A 17,858-nucleotide genomic window follows, 5' to 3' on the forward strand; every position below is an offset into this window, starting at 1 on the left:
ATAGATATGCAAGAAGAAGAAGAAAAAAATGGTTCAAATGGCTCTGAGCACTATGGGACTTAACATCTATGGTCATCAGTCCCCTAGAACTTAGAACTACTTAAACCTAACTAACCTAAGGACATCACACAACACCCAGTCATCGCGAGGCAGAGAAAATCCCTGACCCCGCCGGGAATCGAACCCGGGAACCCGGGCGCGGGAAGCGAGAACGCTACCGCACGACCACGAGCTGCGGACAGAAGAAGAAGAGGAGGAAGAAGATAGATGTAAACATTCTAAATCTCGCATACGATCCAGCGTTGACGGGATCCCCGCCTCCCCTAAATTCTACAAGTTCATTGAAATCCTGGGAAGACATGGACTCCGCCTCACCTACCGCATCCGCTTATCTTTCCCAACTCGCATTCTATGCAGACTTCTGCAATTCCCACATCTATTTCGCTTCTTGGAACACCTTCGGATCGATACTTTAGTAAGAAAACCCAGACTTGTTACCAAACATCCCACTCCTAATCACCAGTTCGGGTACCTTGCTGCACCACTACACCCATACCTCGCCTACCATGCACCTTCAGGCCTTATCCATCCTCTTCTCGCCGGAATTTCAACCAACGCCCATTCACTAACCATGCAGTCCTTCCCATTGTTGACCCTTCTTTCCAACCCCAGTTACAATGCTCACTGTGCGCTCCGGTCGGGGCACACATTTTCAACATGTCCCCAATGAAGTGTATCAACGCCTGCTTGCAGCTAGGGTGTCTATTTAATTATCATTTCAGTTCTAGCAAAGCTGCATGGTCATCGACGGTAACTGTTCTTTCGGGAACAGATACTACCGTCATATATAGTTAAAAATATGGGTTCCCGGCCTTTGACCTTCTTGTGCGAACGCACACGCTATGCCCGAACTCGTACGGGACTTGGTAGATTAATCTGCCACGAGTAATGAGTATGATGGGCAAACATCTATTAGGCGCACTACGAATGTAGTGTTGTGGACATGTTGGGAATGTGGATCTCACGGGGAGCGTGCACGGGATAAGTCCCTGCAGACGCACTATCCTCTGTGCCCGCGGTGGCTCAGATGGATAGAGCGTCTGCCATGTAAGCAGGAGATCCCGGGTTCGAGTCCCGGTCGGGGCACACATTTTCAACATGTCCCCAATGAAGTGTATCAACGCCTGCTTGCAGCTAGGGTGTCTATTTAACTACAAAGACTAAAGTGATGATTGTAGATCGCCCTGATGACAGAAGACATGACAAGAATTGCTTTTTAAGAGGTCATCAGTCGCTTCAAGTATTTAGGATCTGTTGTCGCTGGTCTCGGAGATTGCGAGCGTGACATCGGTACGCGCATCTCGACCGCTCGACTGGCCCGCATCTGGAAGAACACCAGCATCACTGCCAAGACAAAGCTCACGCTCTTCTGAATTCTAATCTTCCGTATCGTGATCTATGCAGCAGAAACTTGGACGATGAAGACGGCGGATCTTCGAAGGATTGATGCTCTGTAAATGTGGTGCTATAGAAGATGTCTTCGAATACCATGGACAGCACGTCGAATTAATGATCCTGAAGCAGGAAGGCATCGGAACAAGACACTCTTTGTCAATCAGAATCAGTGGAAATATTTTGGCCACATTGCCAGAAGGCAAGAGGTAATGTAAAGAACAACTATAGCGGGAAAAGTCGATGGTCCAAGACGGAGGACGTGCACCATTGCGATGGATAGACCAAATTAAGAGCCTGACCGCGATGGGCTCGCAGCAAGGAAGCCACCGCACCCAAGACAGAGCTTTGTGGAGACAGGCCGTCAAGAGGCTTGCCACGAGATGTCACTGCAGCCTTGCGTGGGGTTAGACCAAAGAAGGGTTTTTATCTGTCTGGATTTTTTTGTTTCACTGAATGCTGCTGAGGTCATAAAGACCGCAAGTAATTTACAAGGGATATATTGGCAGCGTTTCATTTATTTTCATGAAGTACCACAAAGACATACATTAGTTAATTAAAAAGAAGAAAACTATGTATACAGGGTGGTCCATTGATCGTGACCGGGCGAAATATCTCACGGAATAAGCGTCAAACGAGAAAACTACAAAGAACGAAACTTGCCAACATGAAGGGGGAAACAAGATGGCGCTATGGTTGGCCCGCTAGATGGCGCTGCTATAGGTCAAACGGATTTCAACTGCGCTTTTTTAAATAGGAACCCCCATTTTTTATTACTTATTCGTGTAGTACGTAAGGAAATATGAATGTTTTAGTTGGACCACTTTTTTCGCTTTGTGATAGATGGCGCTGCAACAGTCACAAACGAGTTTCGTTCTTTGTAGTTTTTTCGTTTGATGTTTATTTCGTGAGATATTTGGCCCGGTCACTATCAATGGACCACCCAGATTAAGCACATTTACAAGCTATCTTTGATTTTAAACATTTAAAACAAAGCAACACTGAACATTGTTTATAGACAAAAGAGAAGCATCTTATGCTCTTTCTATCCAAAGAACGTTTGCATAGGAACCACCGTCCATGTTTTGCCCACTTTTGCACTTGTCCTGAAAGAGGAGGAGGAAACTGAGGAAGTTGCTGAGTCGACTTCCGTTTTTCTGCACTAGAGACGTTTCCCGTTCCAGAGTAAACTCTTTTATTGTTGCTTTCTTTCTTCCAGTATTGGTTTAACTAAAGCCAAATTAGAAACGCGTTGAGAACACTAATATCCTAAATATTATAAAAAAATATTCGTGGTCCATTTTTTTGTCATATGTTACGTAGTGTAGGTCATGATTAATTTGTCCGTTGTGTCTATATCCGACTTAATTGCATTATAGACTAGGAATATAAGAGGTTTTTCTGCTTCACCTTCACCTGTTTACTCTTTGAAATGCACAGTACTCAGCAGTGCCATTGTCGTAGCCCATTTTTGGGCAGTAGGAGACTATTGCAACTGGCTCCTGGAATTCGGTGAGACTTGAAGCTGCAGTTCTTTCCCTTGCCACGGAAAATTCTGCAGGTAGTATACGGCGCTTTTTGTTATTGTTCCAAGCAGAATCACATGGTTTCGTTTAATTAATTTTCCAACTCCAAATTTACGAAGGAATTATTTGTTTTAATATTACCACCACTCGTAATTAACTTATACAATATTATACGAACTCAGAAATAAAAAAATGGTTCAAATGGCTGTGAACACTATGGGACTTAACAACTGAGGTCATCAGTCCCCTAGAACTTAGAACTAATTAAACCTGACTAACCTAAGGACATCACACACATCCATGCCCGAGGCAGGATTTGAACCTGCGACCGTAGCGGTTGCGGGGTTCCAGACTGAAGCGCCTAGAACCGCTCGGCCAACTCAGAATTCCTGCAGCACATCAAAACATTCTAACTTCCTCAGTTCAGTCTCAGATTTTATTACGTATCTTTAATTTAATTAAACGTCTTCAACGTTATTAAGTGATCAAGAACTTTTATTAAAATTATTATTGCAGCAGCCAAGTTCAAACTATAGCAAACAAACTTATACGTATATCAAACAAAACGGCAAAAATAAGTATGTGACCTAGACTTTTTGGATCTTAACATTGATTCACGCATTTTTTTCAACTAGATTTGTAATGTATGTGACTTCGTGAGTTCGTATTTATTCATGATAATATGGTTATACAGTCTTTGATGCTAATAAAGTCCCCTATGATGTACAATACAAGTTGTCGTTTACATGACGTTTATTTACAAATACGTGGCAGTTGTGATTGTTGGACTCACTGTTCCTAGGATATTACAAGTAAGACAATTTCACAGTAGAACGTCGTTCTTATAGTAAAACTTGAAGACATGATATATCAGTACGTCTTTGGAATGGATGTTCGCCTCGCCTTCGATGAAGCTCTCTTCGTTTAAGCGGAGACGCTGAATCTTTAAGGAAATTAGAATCCGTCAGGAAAGAAAAGAATTCGAAATACAGGAACCAACCTCGGCATCTGCCTACACTGAAAGATGGAAAACCACAGAAAACCATTTTCAAGGTTGACAACTGATGGAGTCGAACCGCCTCACTTTCCGGATCCAGGGACTGCTACTTCAGCGCCTCAACGCTTAGAGCTACCCCGATCTGTGGAGAATTTGGAAAAAAACAGATTATTGTACATTGTTTTAAAATAAAATAAACCGCAGCGCAACAAAAGATGGAATTATGACATTCCATATTTTCCCTTAATTGTGCATATGAATGTATGTATATTTTAAGATTTAATTGTGAATGGAATTCCTTGCTTCGGTTATTATAGTAGTACAAGAGCATCATCAGATTTTGGACGAAAAGGGGTGAGGGGTGCAAGGCGCAGTAGTCTCGGACGTATTCAAGCAGCCTGTTGAAAAAATGTTTTAGAAACGAACGAACTATAAAATGTGCTGTCATCACATACCTCTGCTGCTCTCCTCAAACCCCTCCCCATCGATCCTTAAGTTAAATGGTTTTCGTAACTGAGCATCACCTGGGTGTCCAAACTAGTTGACATTTTGCCATTTGGGCTACTAACGATGGTATTTCGAGCAGATATTTAAAGAAATGCAACCATCACCGTTTGGGCGATAATTTTGTTTATCAACACGATTTTCGGGCGACACAGGTAAATCCAAGTGTATTTTTATTCACAGATTTTAATGTAATGTTATTTGTTATAATGTTTACCACTTCGCTGCGTTGTGAAGTATTGAAAACTTGCAACCCTGGAGCTCTATCGCTCTCCAAATAACGACTCCATTACTAACATTAAACTGCTATACATAGTTAATGGGTATTATAGTAGTGCATAAATATTTTTAACTTACCATGACGCTAGAGGAAGACTCAAAAGCGGCTTTCCTCTTCTTTCTTATTACAAAATTATTCATAATTGGAAATTATCACAGCAATACATAGCTCAACGACAATAAACGGCAGCACTTAAATTAAATTCAACTGCAAGTAAGAACTGAACTAGTCAACAACTGAGCCCAAATATGTCAAAACAACGGACAGTAGTTGGTCTTGTCTAAAATAGGGATGGACATAGCCGATAGTGTTGTCGACATATCGCTAGTTTAAATATGTCGATGGCATTGTTGCCTATCGATAGTGCATATCCCATTTTCGTCGTATAACTGAAAATGGAAATATCTATTTGAATTTCACTACACGGCCACTAGATAGCGTGTAATTTCATTTACGTGATAGTTTGGGTCCGGAGTCCCCAGACTCCCGCCTCCCTTTGGCGACGTCCTTTCTTCAGGAGCAATAGTTTCCAAATTTTAGCCAATTTTTAACTTACCATGACGCTAGGGGTCGAATCAAAAGCGGTTTTCCTCTTCTTTCTTGTTACAAAACTATTCATAATTAGAAACTATTACAGCAGTACATAGCTCAACGACAATAAATGGCTGGCGGATCTGATTAGCTTTCCTGGACTTTTTGTCACTATTTGTTCAACCAGCGGTACATTTCCTGCCTCGTGGCCGCTAACGCCCCAGTTACCTGCCCTGGGGGTTAGTGTATGTAACGGCAGTGTACGTTTCCTCGCCTTGCGCCTGCTGTCCGGTGAGACGTGTAGTTTTGACAGCTTTGTTGATTGTAGGTTGGTTGGCGATTCTTCCACTCTGGTGGTAGTGATTCCTTTCTCGTTGCGGGCTTCCTAAGCACAGTATTCTGCGGTCGGAGTCCAGACCGCCAATTCCGCCTTTGGCGTATTTTTACATCTTGCATTTGGTTTATTGGTCGTCAGATAGCCTCAGCAAGATTATCATTAGTCATTTGTTAGACTGCCACTAGTCTCAGTTACCATCTTGCGAAGTGAATGCAACTCTTGGCTGCCTTTCTCAACGCTCGCGAAAGTGTTTTCTTGCCAGACCCACTCAGAGGTCGATTCCTGGTACACCGTCTGTGACTGGCCCTTGTGTTTAATTATTGTATTTGCTGTTTTATTGTATGTTTCTAAATTTTTTATGTAATTGCCATTCTTGGCGTTACGGCAGGTTTAAATGGTTGTGCTACCAAGTTTGCCATCATTTTGTCTCACCCGTTTGGTCATCAGTTGCCTGTCTTTTTAAATTAACCTTGCTATTGTATTACTGTTTTACAGTATGTTTGTTATTTTTTTTATAATTGCTGTTCTTGGCATTAGAGGCCTTCCAGCCATGACTGTGGTTACTTGCCTTAAAATTCTAATTGGGATCACATTGGATTGTTTTTAAAACAGTATTTGCTGTGTCTGTATTTTATGTTCATTTGGTAAATTGTAACGCACTGAAAGCACTATTAATTTCACAGTTGTTTATCCCTTCATTAATAATGTGTGATATTCTTATTTATTGCTGAGTCTGTAATTGCCATTTTAAAACAAATGTGTGTAATTGCAAAAGGGAACCAATAGTAACTAATTACGGCCCCATCCACAATCTTAACCGAATCCTGCCTTCCTTGACTACAAGGTCTCAGCAACACTCATCATTCTATTTTCATAATGTTACATTCTAGAAACGAGAAAACTGTTTAGAGTGGGATCATACTGACCCCAGTGGTACTGAGACCAAAAACTATTTATAGATTGTAATGTGATCTAAATATAAAATTTGACAAAATAACATTGGACACAGAGAGAGAAAAATATATATTTTGAAAGTAATTGTTTTTGAAAACAAGGGGGATGTATATGTCAAATGTAGTTGTGGGGTCATACTGACTCTAGTGGTACTAGGATGGTTAAACCATTTTTTCTGTCTGTGTATTCTTTGGGTGGAGAGCGATTTTATCTGCTGCCAGCCCGACGCTTCGCGGGGAAGTGAAATAAAGATAAGGAAAGGAGAAAAGAGATAGATGTAGACAGATGTCAAGGAATGGTTCGTGGTTTTGTTACACAGTCCTTGTGGCCTGGTTCCTCCATCCTTCCTCGACTGAAACGTTACTCCAACTTGGAGTTGCGCTGTACGAAAACTATGGTTTTGTAGATTTGTTACAGTACGTAACTGACGAAGTAAGTAGTAGGTTTACCGGTAGTATTGGTAGCACAACTAGGGAAAGAAACTTAATTGAATGCGTGAGAGAGAAACTGGGTACCTATGATTTCACTTTGCTTTTTGCACATAATTAGAACCGCACATCGTTCAGTGTTAGTCCATTGTGTATTTTATATTCTTTCAAAATATGAATTGCATTGCATGAGTAATAAAAATTAGCGGATCATCTAACTTCCGTGCTTTTCTGTAAGGAAAGTAATTACTTTTGATGCAAGTATAGTTTACGTGGACAAACACAAAAAAATCTGTGTAATTATTGTTTTTGTTTTGTACTCAGCAGGACGTTCTTGATCAAAGGAAAGAGTTCCAATTATTACTGATAAGTGTGAAAATTCTTTATGAATAATAGAAACATGTTTTGTATAAGCTTGACGAAGAATTAAAGCTATGTTTGGCATGTTTCTGTTTTGCATTTTTTTTTAAGTTTACTTTTTTAGGATAGAGCTTTGTCTTTTAATTTGTACTACAATATCCTCCTGTTTCACGTGACAAATCGATAATTTTCGAATAATACCTGAATTAATTATTGACAGTTTTTGTTTTTCTATACACACTGTTTATTTTTAAGTAGAGAGAGGATTGTAACTATTTGGAAGTTGAACATTTCATAGGTTACGGAGTCTTAAACATAGCAGTTTCCAGACAGTTCACCGCTTCCGGTTTCTAAGGGAATCTAGTAAGACACTGATCGCATACACAGACAAAGGGATCGAAATGAGATAACGCCTGGTAGGTATGGAACACACACCTAACGTACGGGTAACGCGGTTACGATCTTAACTGGGCAAGGCCATTAGGAAAACTGCCGTAGTCTACGATTACTTATGATAGTCTACAGTAGCGTACGGTAGTTTTACAACTCTACTCCGTCTCTAGCGACAGCGACGTCGAACGTTGGCTGGAGCCTAAACTGTGCGGCTATTCCGAGCGGCCGTGAATCAGCGCTGCGGAGCAGCGGTGCGGGCAGCCACTGCGGGCCGCCGCCCGTCACAACACGGGCCGCCTGCGCGCCGGAACACTGGCTTTGTTTGCGCCCGCCTGCCAATCACAGCCGTCTCCATTCGGAGCGCTGCGAGCCGCTCGACGTGCAGCTCTGTTGCTTATTTACAGCCCGCCCAAAATGACGGAACCTCAAAAACAAAGTGGACCAACTAAGATTTGTATGTAGACTAGGTGACGTAATAACAGCGGCAACCAGCCAATTTGTGTAATTTCGCTTTTGCTATTGTAATTTTTCATTTATTTTATTAATTTTAGTGTTTTTTATTAATTTTATCAAGTTATATTAACATACTATGCTACCTGTCAACTGCAGATGCGTTGGCTTCGTTTGCTGTCATCACCGTTGCTGTTGTGAACGTAGAAAATTTTAATTTTTATTCTTGCTTTTGTGACCATAATAAGAGTCCAGGCTCCATAGGCAAACAGCCAGCCGACATTAAGATTGGTTGGTTTTGGGGAAGGAGACCAGACAGCGTGGTCATCGGTCTCATCGGATTAGGGAAGGATGGGGAAGGAAGTCGGCCGTGCCCTTTCAGAGGAACCAACCCGGCATTTGTCTGGAGTGATTTAGGGAAATCACGGAAAACCTAAATCAGGATGGCCGGACGCGGGATTGAACCGTCGTCCTCCCGAATGCGAGTCCAGTGTCTTACCACGGCGCCACCTCGCTCGGTCCGACATTAAGAAATAGTCCACCAGGACGTAGGGACAAGATAAGCGGCGGAGGCTGCCAAGTATTGCTTGTTGATCAAATAACTTAATGTTTGACTTCCTGCCAGAGGAAGCAGCATGAATCAAACTTGCGCGATGGAAGATGCAAACACCAGTGCGATAGTACAGGAAGAGAGAGAGTCAGTCACTTCTGGAAAAGACTCGTGCGGAACCAAATTAAGTTGTGTGCAGCTAGAAACGGAAGTGTCGTGTGGAACCGAAGGCATTCTTGCGCAAGCCGACCAATTAGAAACGAGAGTGTCGTGTGGAGCCATAGGCATTCTTGTGCAATCCGATCACTTATAAATGAAAGGGTCGTGTGAAACAAATTAACTCGTGTGCACCCAAGTACATGAGAAACGAAATAAAAGACCCGGCAGCGGAATAGCTAGAAGCAGAGATTCAGATGCAGATTCAGAGCCAGTGCCGGCAGTTTGGAGATTTCGCAGCGAGACGCCAGTGGGGCCGAGTAGACCCATAGCAGCCGATACAGCTGATAAAGACTTCAACTACGAGAAGACGGTGATAGACTCTGGTGGACACTCAGGAACTGCAGGTCAAGTAGGATTTTTAGAGTTTCATTGGAATAGTGTTGAACAGAGGCTGTTAGTCTTTGTCTCAATTACTTAGAGAGATTTCAGTGCTAACCAAGAACAAGTGATTGCTTTGTACTTGTTTCTTATATGTACCAGCAATTACCTTTGAAGTAGCAAATCCGAATAAATAGACTGAATCTTACTGATGGGCTTATGGTCCAACACCTCACATAAGTATATGTGAGAATAAACTTGATAGAAACTAACCAATCTTTTCTGCCTACTGCAATTCTGTAACCTATTTTCAGGAAAATTATTTGCTTCAAACCAAGGGGATTCTCTCCCTCTCATCTCCGATATAAAGGTTGACAGCAATGTATAACCAACCCATTGTCGTTAACGTCCCGATTGCGCTATGCAGTTCGCACTTACTTCATTCTGGTATAGTGAGGCTGTGCCGGGACGCGACATTGCGGTTACTGGTAAGATTTGAGGGAAATCCCGAGACTAGGAAACGCTACAGCCGGTCATAGGACTTTTGGTGTCACGCAATGTCGAACTGTTCTGTGGAACGCTTCAATGGATATTTTATGGGATATCAGAACCTCATTCCAAATAGGGGAACTGCAGCCCTGCATCAGTTACCAGTATTACTTCAATTACCAGTGGTATTGCTTTGCTTTTGAACATTACAGATGCTATACGTGTCAAAGGCATAGACTGTCAGGGAATTTTTGTATGTAGAAAGACCAGTTCATAAAGGACCTGTGGTTCCATCGCTGGTATGGAGCGGAACTTGGGTGGCCGTATGGCAAATACATCGTTTTCACACCGGCAGGGGAATTCACTTCATCGTAACTCAACCAATTAGCACGAAATATTTCTAAATTCTACACACAAACCTATTTTTTGAATCACTTTACCTATTAGTGAAAACCAGATCGAAACCTCTACAGCCAGCCGGTGTGGCCGAGCGGTTCTAGGCGCTGCAGTCTGGAACCGCGTGACCGCTACGGTCGCAGGTTCGAAACCTGCCTCGGGCATGGATGTGTGTGATGTCCTTAGGTTGGTTAGGTTTAAGTAGTTCTAAGTTCTAGGGGACTGATGACCTCAGCAGTTAAGTCCCATAGTGCTCAGAGCCATTTGAACCATTTTTTTGAAACCTCTACAATAGTTCCTGAGGGTTTTGACGGACTACGAACGCAAGTTTGTAATGGAAAAAAAAATATTTTTGTGTGATACAATTACAAGTTAAGAATTTTCTGGCTTTTTCCTTTACTTGTGCTGTGAAATCATGATTCTTGCCAAATTTCAAGATTCTAGTGCAATAAGAAGTACTCTTTAGGGTTTCAAGAGTGAATTTGTGAGTAAAAGGATTGGCCATTTCTTTTGATTGCACTGACTTGGAAACTAAAATTGTTTAGACCGCCTAGGAATCGTAAACCGCAGAATCTGGCATGAATTTCCAACGTGATACTTCAAATCAATCCCGAGAAAAGTAAGTTTTAACAGTCGGACAGACAGACAGATGAACAACAAAGTGATCATAGAAGGGTTCTGATTTTACTACCTGAATGTTTGTTTGCTTGTCTGTGTGCCCCTCAACTATTCATTCGGCTACAATTAAATTTTTGGTGAATTTTTGTGCTCACATCCGCAAAGGTTTCTGTGGGGTAAGAACCACCATCCACACTTAGCGGGGGGCTTGAAAAGGGTTGACATAGAGACTTAATTCAGAAACTTGTTGATCAATTTCAATCAAATTTTGTGTATGTGTAAATCATTTTTATAAAAAAATCTTTTGTGAATAATATACCCTAACTACCCCAAGTGGTAAGGATAGGAAGACGTAACATGTAAAATTATTCTATAACGACTGACATCAGTATCAAACCTACATTGTTTCTTGTAGGTAGACTTATTGATGACAGTCACGATGACGTTGCAGCCGTAGAGTTCTGAGCAGGGGAGTGGGGGATGTGTGCAAAGACGGTGACGTATCACCATATATCTGTAACACCTGAAGGAAATTCTACCAAAATTGGGACAAGTATCACTTGCCATCTATAGCAATTTACTCTGAGAATAATACACCCGTAGCGCTCTACCTCTGAGGGTTTGGTGTGAAAAGGCGTGGCATAAAAACATAACTTAGGAACACCAAATTTGATAGATACTGAATCATTAAAAAAACCTTCTGTGGGAATAAGACACCCTTACAACCGCTAGGGACAGAAGTAACGAGAAGGAGGAGTAGCATGTAGAAACGTCTGAAAACGATCTGTTGGTATGTACTTCCTGTAATTAGTTAACTTAAAAACTTTAAAAGTGTGAAGCGCAATCTGTCTCTCATTTCCCTTGTTCAGTGGTCAACCACATCGCGTTACGGAGCTTAATATAATGTCACACGTCTGAATACCACAGATACATTTGACAGCTACTCTAGAGTCGTATGGTGTAGAGCAGTGGACATTAATTTTTCTCGAAACGGTAATAACTTTATAGCAGCACTGCATGTTTCCTCAGAATTCAGATGAAACTGCAGGGCGAAATTCGCTAGAGATAAGGATGAAATATGTGTGGCAATGTTTGAAATGTGTTGCCTGATGACTGTTCAAATTTGATCATACACTACTAGGATGCGAATCTGGTTTGCTTTAAATACACATTGTAACGATAGTAAGCGTTAGTTACCTTTGAGATAGGACGTGAGGAGTTGATGTTAGTCAATAACGCTTTTAAGCGGCAAAAACGCCATTATCAGCACTTAAGTTTGAACGACGCCGTGTAATAGGCCTACGAGACGCAGCATGTTCCTTCTGCGACATTGCAGAAAGACTTAGCAGAAATGTATCAACTGAACAGGACTACTGGCAGCATTGGTCACGAGAATGTACGGTCGCAAGAAGACAGGGCTGCGGACGGCCACATAGCGCTACTGAGAGGGAAGCCCACCGTGTTCGGCTTATGTCTCTGGCGCATCGTACTCCATCTACATCAGCAACCTGAGTAGCAATTGGCACCGCAGTGACACACCGAACTGTTACAAATCGGTTACTTCAAGGATGCTCCGAGCCAGAAGCCCTTAAACGTGTATTTCACTGACTCCGGAACGCCGCCATTTGCGAAGTCAGTGGTGTCAAACAAGAGCTCACTGGAGGCCAGGGTGGAAATCTGTTGTGTTTTCTGATGAAAGCTGGCCCTGTCTCGATGCCATGAAAGCCGTGTGTTGGTTAGGAGGAGGCCAGTCGAGGCCTGCAACCACATTGGGTTTACTCCTAGAGTTATGGTCTGGGGTGACATTTCATATGAGAGCAGGAGCACGGTCGTTTTTATCCCACGCAAAACTGTACGTCGATCTGCTGTGGTGCCAATCATCAATAGCATTCTAGGGGGTATTTTCCAACAGGATAACATTCGCCCACATACGGCTGTTGTAACCCAACGTGCTTTACAGAGTGTTCTACTGATCGGAGCGTGGAATTTCAGATCTCTTAATCCGGCAGGTAGGTTAGAAAATTTAAAAAGGGAAATGGATAGGTTAAAGTTAGATATAGTGGGAGTTAGTGAAGTTCGGTGGCAGGAGGAACAAGACTTTTGGTCAGGGTTATAAATACAAAATCAAATAGGGGTAAGGCAGGAGTAGGTTTAATAATGAATACAAAAATAGGAGTGCGGGTAAGCTACTACAAACAGCATTGTGAACGCATTATTGTGGCCAAGATAGACACGAAGTCCATGCCTACTACAGTAGTACAAGTTTATATGCCAATTAGCTCTGCAGATGATGAAGAAATCGATGAAATGTATGATGAGATAAAAGGTATTATTCACGTAGTGAAAGGAGACGAAAATTTAATAGTCATGGGTGACTGGAATTCGAGAGTAGGAAAAGGGAGAAAAGGAAACATAGTAGGTGAATATGGATTGGGGATAAGAAATGAAAGAGGAAGCCGTCTGGTAGAATTTTGCACAGAGCATAACTTAATCATAGCTAACACTTGGTTCAAGAATCATAAAAGAAGGTTGTATACATGGAAGAATCCTGGAGGTACTAGAAGGTATAAGACAGAGATTTAGGAACCAGGTTTTAAATTGTAAGACATTTCCAGGGGCAGATGTGGACTCCGACCACAATCTATTCGTTATGAACTGTAGATTAAAACTGAAGAAACTGCAAAAAAGGTGGGGATTTAAGGAGATTAGACCTGGATAAACTGACTAAACCAGAGGTTGTACAGAGTTTCAGGGAGAGCATAACGGAGCAATTGACAGGAATGGGGGAAAGAAATACAGTAGAAGAAGAATGGGTAGCTCTGAGGGGTGAAGTATTGAAGGCAGCAGGCGATCAAGTAGGTAAAAAGACGAGCGCTAGGGGTAAGATAGATACTGCTTACACGAAAATTAAAGAGACCTTTGGAAAAAGAGAACCACTTACATGAATATCAAGAGCTCAGATGGAAACCCAGTTCTAAGCAAAGAAGGGAAAGCAGAAAGGTGGAAGGAGTATATATATCGCTGTCAAATCTGGTCCGTGGCCATTCATTCTGGTCAAAATTAAAGAGACCTTTGGAGAGAAGAGAACCACTTGTATGAATATCAAGAGCTCAGATGGCAACCCAGTTCTAAGCAAAGAAGGGAAGGCAGAAAGGTGGAAGGAGTATATAGAGGGTTTATACAAGGGCAATGTACTTGAGGACAATATTATGGAAATGGAAGAGGATGTAGATGAAGATGAAATGGGAGATACGATACTGCGTGAAGAGTTTGACAGAGCACTGAAAGACCTGAGTCGAAACAAGGCCCCAGGAGTAGACAACATTCCATTAGAACTACTGATGGCCTTGGGAGAGCCAGTCATGACAAAACTCTACCATCTGGTGAGCAAGATGTATGAGACAGGCGAAATACCCCCAGACTTCAAGAAGAATATAATAATTCCAATCCCAAAGAAAGCAGGTGTTGACAGATGTGAAAATTACCGAACTATCAGTTTAATAAGTCACAGCTGCAAAATACTAACGCGAATTCTTTACAGACGAATGGAAAAACTGGTAGAAGCCACCTCGGGGAAGATCAGTTTGGATTCCGTGGAAATGTTGGAACACGTGAGGCAATACTGACCTTACGAGTTATCTTAGAAGAAAGATTAAGGAAACGCAAACCTACGTTTCTAGCATTTGTAGACTTAGAGAAAGCTTTTGACAATGTTGACTGGAATACTTTCTTTCAAATTCTAAAGGTGGCAGGGGTAAAATACAGGGAGCGAAAGGCTATTTACAATTTGTACAGAAACCAGATGGCAGTTATACGAATCGAAAGGCATGAAAGGGAAGCAGGGGTTGGAAAGGGAGTGAGACAGGGTTGTAGCCTCTCCCCGATGTTATTAAATCTGTATTTGAGCAAGCAGTAAAGGAAACAAAAGAAAAATTCGGAATAGGTATAAAATCCATGGAGAAGAAATACAAACTTTGAGGTTCGCCGATGACATTGTAATTCTGTCAGAGACAGCAAAGAACTTGGAAGAGCAGTTGAACGGAATGGACAGTGTCTTGAAAGGGGGATATAAGATGAACATCAACAAAAGGAAAAGAAAGATAATGGAATGTAGTCGAATTAAGTCGGGTGATGCTGAGGGAATTAGATTAGGAAATGAGACACTTAAAGTAGTAAAATTTGTGGTTGTTCCCTAGCACCATCCCACACTGAGGCCTTGAGTTGGCGCTGTAATTCTTGTGCGAATGCAGCCACTGCGAAGCCACTCCCTCTGTCTGCACGAAAGCCTCCCCACCAACGGCCGTGAACCATTCTGCACATACCCGTTGCACTGCCGAAGCACTTTATTATGGCATGGGATACCTGCGCTTCGTCCACTTCTCCTCCTATCATTGACGAATGTGCAGAAACATGCTAGATGGCAACGGTGTATGGAACGAGGTCGCTGTGCACAGGAGTGGCATCAGGTAGTGTTTTCGGACACATCCAGGCTCTATTTGTTTGAAAATGATGGTCGCTTTTTTGTTCGCCTCAGCGATACAGATGGCCGTACCGTAGGTGCAACCACAACGGAGGGGTATCTGTTGAGAGGCCAGACAAACGTGTGGTTCCTGAAGGGGGGCAGCAGCTTTTTCAGTAGGTGCAGGGGCGACAGTCTGGATGATTGACTGATCTGGCCTTGTAACACTAATCAAAACGGCCTTGCTGTGCTAGTACTGCGAACGGCTGGAAGCAAGGGGAAACTACAGCCGTAAATGTTCCCGAGGGCATGCAGCTTTACTGTATGGTTAAATGATAATGGCGTCTTCTTGGGTAAAATATTCCGGAGGTAAAATAGTCCCCCATTCGGATCTCCGGGCAGGGACTACTCAAGAGGACGTCTTTATCAGGAGAAAGAAAACTGGCGTTCGACTAGCTGCCTTGGCCTTCTAGAGCTAGTAGAAATCCTTGGGTAACAGAAGAAATATTGAATTTAATTGATGAAAGGAGAAAATATAAAAATGCAGTAAATGAAGCAGGTAAAAAGGAATACAAACGTCTCAAAAATGAGATCGTCAGGAAGTGGAAAATGGCTAAGCAGGGATGCCTAGAGGACAAATGTAAGGATGTAAAGGCTTATCTCACTAGGGATCACGCCCAATTCGTAGGAATAACTGGCGAATTTATCTTCGCCTCCACTGCCGTACAGAGTGTCTCAGCTTTTTCTGGGTTCACAAGAGCAACCGTGTGCGACCTCTTCCGTGGAGTCATCCTTTGTTTGTTTAAGAAATTAAATATTGTACGGAACCACGAAGGTAATGTAAATCTTGCTTGTTAAATGCTGCTAAACTTTGAGAAGAGAACACGTCGTTTTAATAAATGTCCTTTTCATGGAGTACGATTTTCTAGTCTTTCCGACTACATTCATTTCACCGCTCCTTTCCACCTCCTTTGATTAATGAAGACAGCTATCCTTGCTCGAAAAATGTTGTTTTAAGCCGTCAATGAAATTCCTTCCCTGATTAGTTGCACCGAAGTCATTTAATCAGATTCTGTTGTGCATTTTCAGATAAATCATAGGGTTCGGTATCGTTATGTTCTCTTGCCGCCTTCAGTTGACAATACACTCGGTGCAAACCAAGAGAGGCACTGCCACCAAGTAAAACTGATTGCTGAAAGGTCTATTCAATATTTATAATAATGTTTAACTTCAGAATTAAGGTTAAATTCAATCGATCAGTTAAGAAAAACACACGACTGAGTATATTTTAATCATGTAGCTAACACTTGTTTCTCTGCATTTTCATGAATTTCTTTGCAAAAACGCTTGCACTGGCACGCATCACGAGTTACCGCAGTTCCCGAAGATGCTGAATGAAGCAGTATCTCTTCACGTATTACCGACTACGAGAACGCTGCGTGTTTAGCACGAAATCACATAGACAAAGCTTGGGGATGGAAATCAGCTGTATCCCTACTGACAGAGCCATCTCGGCGTTCACCTTAGTCTACGAAGGGAAATCACATGAGACCTAAATCTGCAGCTAGGTATGTCCCTGCAGTGTTTTGGCCGTGCCCTTTTCAAAGGAACCATGCAGGCGTTTGCTTGGAGTGATTTAGGAAACCACGGAAAACATAAATCTGGATGGACCGAGGGGGAACATAACCGTCGTCCTCCCAAATACTAATTCTCTGCGACACCTTGCTCGATGGCAGAAGTAAAGACAATATAAAATGCAAAGTGCCAACAGCACGAAAAGCTTTCATGAAAAACTTGAACATGGATATATGAGATACGAATACGGTTCTTTACCAGATTTTCGTCTGCGAGTGAGGCTGTGTTAGATACGAGATGAAGTTATGAAGTTTTAATTATCATATCGAAAAAATAAATTTAGATAATTATTTGTTTTGTTTGTTTGCAGATACACGCGTGCACTCCTACTGAATGTGAAAGCCGTCCGCTACAGTACCGCAGCGCGCCGTTAGAGGAGCTGAAACAGAGTGGTGTAGACTGTTAATAAATAGAAGTGTGGTGTGGTGTGGTATGGTAATTCTTTTGTTGCATTTGAAAGGAAGCAAGGCAACAACCATCCATGCTGCGTTGATGGAAGTGCATGAAAACAACGCACCGTAATATAACACAGCGATTAGAAACCGCAGAGGCTTCCCATGTCGTCAAACAAGTGAAAGAAGTGTGAATGACGAAGAAAGAAGAGACAGCCGTCTCTGTTGAAGAACCGAAAAGCGCAAGAGAAGTGGATGCGCTGATGCGCTAAGACTTGTGTGCCGTAATCTAGATGAAAGCGTACAAAGAGAAAATCGTCCATGGGTAAGTTTTCAATGCCTTGCACGATATTCTGAACGTCCTTACTAGTTCCTGCGAATGCTGAAACCTTTTCGAAAAATCCACCGAATAGCGGCAAGCGGAAATGTTGCATCTACGCCAGGCCATTCCAGACTACGTCTGCATCTACATAGATGTTCCTAAACTACCGTAAGGCGCGTGCCGGAGGGTACCCTGTACCAGCACTAGAGAGGCCGTCAAGAAATTGGACACCGCAAGGTCACCACCGC

General features: G+C 42.3%; 1 protein-coding gene and 1 non-coding gene across 2 annotated transcripts in view; one reads left to right on the plus strand and one right to left on the minus strand.

Moving 5' to 3' along the window:
* The window catches only part of LOC126199600 (uncharacterized), a 1,222,178-nt gene that overhangs the window by 606,466 nt on the left and 597,854 nt on the right, over positions 1-17,858 (minus strand). The window lies entirely within an intron of this gene.
* Positions 1,072-1,146, plus strand: Trnat-ugu (transfer RNA threonine (anticodon UGU)). The gene has a single exon. It is a non-coding gene; the product is annotated as a tRNA-Thr (tRNA).

This window comes from Schistocerca nitens, chromosome 8 (genome assembly GCF_023898315.1).
Source record: "Schistocerca nitens isolate TAMUIC-IGC-003100 chromosome 8, iqSchNite1.1, whole genome shotgun sequence".
In the NCBI taxonomy this organism is placed as follows: Eukaryota; Metazoa; Arthropoda; class Insecta; order Orthoptera; family Acrididae; genus Schistocerca; species Schistocerca nitens.